Source organism: Pinus tabuliformis, chromosome 3_1 (assembly GCF_031772625.1).
Source record: "Pinus tabuliformis cultivar Carrire ecotype Pingquan chromosome 3_1, CPIR1, whole genome shotgun sequence".
NCBI lineage: Eukaryota > Viridiplantae > Streptophyta > Pinopsida > Pinales > Pinaceae > Pinus > Pinus tabuliformis.
This window is the reverse complement of record NC_142301.1, coordinates 77777812-77784259: the sequence shown is the minus strand read 5'-3', so window position 1 is coordinate 77784259 and position 6448 is coordinate 77777812. Positions and strand designations below refer to the sequence as shown.

Sequence of the window (6448 nt, the reverse complement as noted above, 5' to 3'; positions counted from 1 at the left end):
CCTTCCTAGAAGTCTAAGACATTCTAATGACAAACAAAACAAACTAGAACTATCCTTCACTAAACATGCATTATAATATGAGCAATCAAGTGTTTCGTTCTTACCTTTGTCCAAACGCTGTTGTAGAAGTCCGAGCTTTGTTGATCTGGATGAGCTCCTCCTTTTCTCCAAAACCTGCAATCACCAACAATCAAACCATTAAATAGCACCTGATTATAACATAAAACAAAGCATATTCAACATGTAGACCAAGGAGTATGTTATCACAAAATCAGTACTAAGGGCTGCTACCTAGCAAGATCTCATGTAACTATTTCAACCAGACTTTAGGCTAAGGATTAGCCTCCTTAGTCAGAGAGGGCTCTCTCACAGACTTTTGATAAGAATCAATTACAAAAACAGATGGCTAACTCTTCACACATTTTATGAAAATAAAGCTGGTTGGAAATACAAAACAACACTTCTTCCATTGGGCTCATGGAGTCATACACTTTTGCAGTAAACTATTAATCCTTAATCATAGAAGCCAAGGCATATAGCGTTTAACACTTAAAACATCTCTCCAAAAAGAACTCAACTCATAAATAAACACAGGAAGTCTGAGCACTAGGTGAATTCAGAGTGATTGCATATTTAGTGAGCTGTAAAATACATAAAAGATAATGACAAAACCAAACATGTTATGAGCCTTGAAACACATAATGAATCTTGGGAAGAAAAAGTAATTCCTGTATTACTGTCAAAGTCTTCTTACATAAGCTGATAGAAACTCTGTTTTTTATAAAATCTCCAACCCTTATTACATTCATCTCTGATCAATATATAGGAACACACTATCTCTCCCTAGAGTGAGCTCAAAGGGCTCTATTAACTACTCCTATATGCTATTTAACTAATTCATTAATTACAAGAGTGCTGAGTTGTAATTACAAAAAGTCCTAATCAAACTAAAACACTAATTCCACTAATTCCATTCTCCTCGTAACATGATTCTTCTTGGATCCTTGACAGCTATCCTCCTTCAGTTAGGCTGAGATGGCTGAGCTAAAGATGCAATGAACAAGCTAACCCTGGATGCTTGAAAGCGCTGATGGCTCATTAATCAATTAGGATAAATGCCCTATTTTTAAGGTCCCTGTCTCCTACCATCCTCCGAAAGTTCAGCAACATGTCCCAGCTCTTTTATTGACCCCAGGTATGGAATGCTGCCATGTTTCTAATGTGCTGCAGGTTATATTGATGGACAGGTGTCTCTCTTCTACAACTCTCGCTCACAGTATCACAATAGCTGTTCTGCGTTTAAAATCACCATCTACAGCAGTTTCGTAGCGCGCTACGAAACTGCTGTAGATAACCTCTATTTGTTCCGTAGCAAATAAATCTTGAGAATTCCTGTGTGCTCTTAGCAAGAAGTCTGAATGGAGTCCAGCTCTGCAACCAGCTAAAAGGTGGGCATTTAAGCAACCCAAGTCCTTGTATACCCCTCCATACTACTGGAAATTTTGCTTCAGAAGTCCTTCGTACCACCTCTAAAGCTGCAACTTTCAATAGAAAGAAAACAAATTGACCTGTAGTTTCTCTTGTTACTTGTTCAATATCAATGCTACTATGAAGAACGTGGACCTTGAAACACATCCTAGAATGTGGCTTGAGGAAGGTAACACTCTGATTTTCTTATCTTGATCTACTTCCCCAGGCCTACAAAACCAGGGCTCGCTCCACTTCACAGTCTTCATTACTGAACCTCCTCTTTACAATATTACTATATTCTGCATAACACTGGGGCTGGTACAGGTTCCTGCAAAACATAACTTTCACTTAATTTCATTGCAGTTGTAGTATGGGTGTTGTAATGATGTCATGAACTGCAGCATAGTCATTGATCCATCATCATCATCATTTTAAAGAAGATCGAACATCATAAAATCATAGCTCTGCTTATGAATATGATTGGTATCCTGTAGTTGTCATTGATGACTGTAATCATGTCAGTGCCCTCCAAACAGCCACTAATGAAAACCCAACATGAATTCTAACGACAAGCAACAAACAGAACCAATAGAAGGACCTATACAGTGATCCGTTCAACCTTTGGTGATGCAACTTTATTCATATGTCATTCTATTGGTTCAAACAGCCACTGCTGCTCCAGGGACCGATATGTTGGTAAGAAAACCAATAATGTTATTCTTTAGGTCTTGCTCCTGTTCATGCATATGCATCACCAGATCTCGAATCAGGTAGTGCACTTCATCATTTATATCAACTTCATCACGGCCTTCTTTCTCCCAGCAAATGTCAAGATAGCGCAATGCCTTTCTGTATTTTCTTAAAGCCATCTTATAATCCCCTTTCCAATGTTCTGTAATAGTGTTTCTCACTAAAGAGCCTGATACAATCATCGGATGCCCCACTAGCAATAAGACCGCTCTTTGACCAGTGAACTGAGAATATTGTTCGATCATGATATCCAGAAATCGTGCAAAGATGTTTCCAGGGCCCATTATTTCCACTGTAAACCCAAATCTTTAGACCACTTTTAATAAGTTTTGTGTAGATTGGAAGAACTGAGAATATTGTGTAATTATATGCATTGAACACAGAATTGTTGCAGACTGCCCATTAGAAAGGAATCTTTGTAACATTTGCGTGAAGAGCTTCTTAAACATCAGGCCTGTTGAAATATTCATTTGTGTATAGTTCAAAACAGGGGTCATATCTACCATATAGGAAACCCAATACCCTCCTCGAGACCTTACTTTGTGAAACTGTAAGCTTGTCTCTCGTCTTTACTCCTGAACTCGAGTTCTCTAGACAACGAGGTGCATAGATATTATATATGTCAATCTGCAGAAAAGGGAACAGAAGCATAAAGATCTTTAGATCCTTCTGGCAGCGCAACCTTCAAAATAAGTTTATCAATGACCACAACACTGAATGAAGATGCAAAAGCAATATTAGGATAACCCCTGCCATCAGCTGCTTGGAAGAGAAAATCTTGTAGAGATAAGCCGTAGCCTATTGTACAAGTGGCTTGCCAGCCTCCAAACATAGGATATCGAGGTTCAATTTCCAGTTCTGTTTTTCTAGAGTCGGCATTCAAATGTGAGGAAGAAATATTCCCAATTTCATCTTGGTAATAAACCGAATGTGCTCGAGGTAGCAGTCTTGCCACTGGACTCTTAAAAGATGATGCACCTGTAGCATTGGGTTTTGCTTGGTGTTCAATCCTTGAAAAGCCACCTTTGATTCGAGCATCACCATGAAAAAGATGATAATTTTCAGTTATCTGAACATTTCCCCAATGTGAAATTTCTATTTCTCGCACCAGCTCCTTGTCAACTGCAAATGGTTGGTTATCTTCAAAGTGAACAATAAAGGGTGAAAATGAAAACGCTGCAAGATTCTCATATGAACCATATTTAAGTTCTGTATCTACCTTTAGGAGCAACCATTTCGATGACGGTGCCGCCAGACATAGATGGCATATTGTCAAGAGCGCTACACATGCAAACACTGAATGCTTGAGATTTGACGGGATCACTCCACGAATCGCCATTGCCATTATCCTTCTGCAATCGCTCCTTTATGCAAATCAACCTTTAGCGAAGGGCCTCCAAGCATGTGTTTGTGCGATGCAGGCATGAGCTCCATGATTGCTAAGGCCCCGCCAACAGCTCCAGCTACCTGGGCAGGGAATCGAATGGACAAACTTATCAAGTTATCCTTGCCAGCGCCCAAAGCAAAAGTGGCAGCTAAGGCAGTGGGATTCCAAGTTGCTCCACCCATGGCCTCTCCTAGAGAGGAGAACACAAACACAAGTAGAAACAACAGGGAGAGGGTTATAAGCAGAGTCATGGCCCCCTGCACACCTAAATATGAGGCTAATAGCGAAATCCCTGCTCCCAGGCATGATGCGCCAAACACCCACAGAAACGTTATTTCAGCATCCCCGATTGCGAATTTCACAATCCCCATATTTTCTCTGGGAGAAAAATGAATCTGCAACTGCAACAGAATCCCAAACTTGTGATGCCCCGCATGCAAATAATACACTCTCATTTCTAAAACCCCTTTTCTGGCAAAGAAAAACAAATGTCAACCAGGTGTTGGTGGAGGAACTAACGCACGAACAGCTGGTAATGTTTATCAAATCTCAACATCTCGTTTGGTTCCTTGTATTCGGTCAATACACAAAGATTAGAACATGAGGCGCATATTTAAATGCAAATATATTTCATTTGTCAAAAACTCATCACCGACACGAACATGATCCCACAACCATGAATTCCCAATGTACTTGAAGATGATATACGCACCACCACTTAGTTGATAACCAGCTTCATATATATTTGCTACTTTTCCAACATAATTAACCTGAGTTGGGATCAGAAGGACTTCATTTACTCGAGAAAAGCGATTGTCCCAGGAAAGGATCCTCAAGGTATTAACAAATCTGTGTTGCTACAAACGAGCTGAATGCACTTTTTTTTCTTGAAAACGTTGTCACTGCTCTCATCTGCATTTCTGGAGGAAGCAAAACTCTGTACAATAGTCATGCTAGAATTTGAGCCTCCACTGAAAACTCAAACAAATCCCCAATTTCGTAGCACGCTACGAAACCACCTGAACAGGTAGCGCTGCGAAACTGCTTAAAAGAATTCATGCGCTGCGAAAACACCCTGTCTTTAAGCTAGGCTAAAAAAATTTTACAACAGACTTTTCAGTGATAACAGCGGCTCCATTTGGGATAGTGTGCCCTTGTGGTGCACTAAGAACTCGCAGGTCCAGTGCCTTATCCATTTATGACAAACAGAAATTTGCTTGACAAGCATGACTGTAGGAGAAATAAAGCTACATCTACTGAAAAAAGAAATGCTCAGTTAACCTTGAGCTTATTTGCATTTACCTACACCTACCTACCCTAACAATTTCAACTTCTTCAGCTCAATCAATGTGAAATTTCCAATGCAGCCAATCATTTGTCTTATCTGATATTTGATTTCTTTGACTTCATTGGAGTTCAGAGCCAATCTGATAGTGTGATGACCGCTGCCACTGAAATTGTCTCTGATCCTCTTTGAAAAACTGAAATACTGGAGAGTAAAACACTTCCATGTAATCAGCTACTGGATCCCAGAATACATGATCAGCTTGTCTTTCCTTGTAACTTTCCAGTTGTGCAAACTGATCTTCAACCACAGTGTTCAGTTCCTCAATCGTGAAAGAGAAAGGAACCAGCATAGTCTCCTTGCGTTCTGCCATAGAAAACTTCTGAGAATAATGATCATGATCATGAAAACTGTATGCTTGAATTTGTCCTTCCAAACCTTCAATTTCTTTTTCAAGGTCCTCAGCAAATTTATCCAAAAATCTCATCTTATCCTCTGACTTGCAGTCAAAAGATCTTAGATATGAGGACAAGGACAAAGAAAAAGATTTATTTGTTTCTTCTTTACTATGATCATCATTCCATTGTTTGAAACCCTCAACTGAAAGAGAGTTTACCACCACCTCTGACCTATCTGTCCATTCCTCCAAGAACATAAGCCAAAAGTCTTCAAATGACTTAATGGATTTAGGAGGAAAGCTTTCAATCCATTGTTTACATTTCCCTTGAAGTGAATCATAGAATAACCTAATGCAAACATCTTCATGTTTAACTCTAAGAAGCTCTGAAAATTTACAGAAATCTGTTATATGCTCCAAGGTTAAACTCAAATCTTCTCCGTTGAATTTTTGACCATTCCTTAGAAAATATGCATCCTTGGGAAAATGATTTGGGAAACCATGAATCCTTGAGAAATCTATGCATGCATACCTTGAACTAAGAATGGCAGCTTCTGGGTCCTTCATAACTCCAGTGGAATCGCCATGAATGTATGAACTTTGAATTCTTCAACAATGGAGTCGCCAAGGTAGATTTGCAGCCTCGAAAAACCTCTTTGAACTCCTGCTACCTTCAGAAATTCAATCTTAAAATTACGGGAGAGAGTAAGCTTCAGGCTCCCGGCAGACGCACCAAAATGTTATCACAAAATCAGTACTAAGGGCTGCTACCTAGCAAGATCTCATGTAACTATTTCAACCAGACTTTAGGCTAAGGATTAGCCTCCTTAGTCAGAGAGGGCTCTCTCACAGACTTTTGATAAGAATAAATTACAAAAACAGATGGCTAACTCTTCACACATTTTATGAAAATAAAGCTGGTTGGAAATACAAAACAACACTTCTTCCATTGGGCTCATGGAGTCATACACTTCTGCAGTAAACTATTAATCACTTAATCATAGAAGCCAAGGCATATAGCGTTTAACACTCAAAACATCTCTCCAAAAAGAACTCAACTCATAAATAAACACAGGAAGTCTGAGCACTAGGTGAATTCAGAGTGATTGCATATTTAGTGAGCTGTAAAATACATAAAAGATAATGACAAAACCAAACA

The 6448-nt window shown here is 39.3% G+C and overlaps 2 pseudogenes; both read right to left on the bottom strand.

The window, feature by feature from the left end:
- Positions 1–2842: 2842 nt before the first annotated feature.
- On the bottom strand, positions 2843–3559 carry LOC149185864 (dolichyl-diphosphooligosaccharide--protein glycosyltransferase subunit 1A pseudogene; annotated as a pseudogene).
- Positions 3560–3564: 5 nt separating this feature from the next.
- LOC149185863 (aquaporin SIP1-1 pseudogene) lies at positions 3565–4062 on the bottom strand (annotated as a pseudogene).
- Between the last annotated feature and the right edge of the window lie 2386 nt (positions 4063–6448).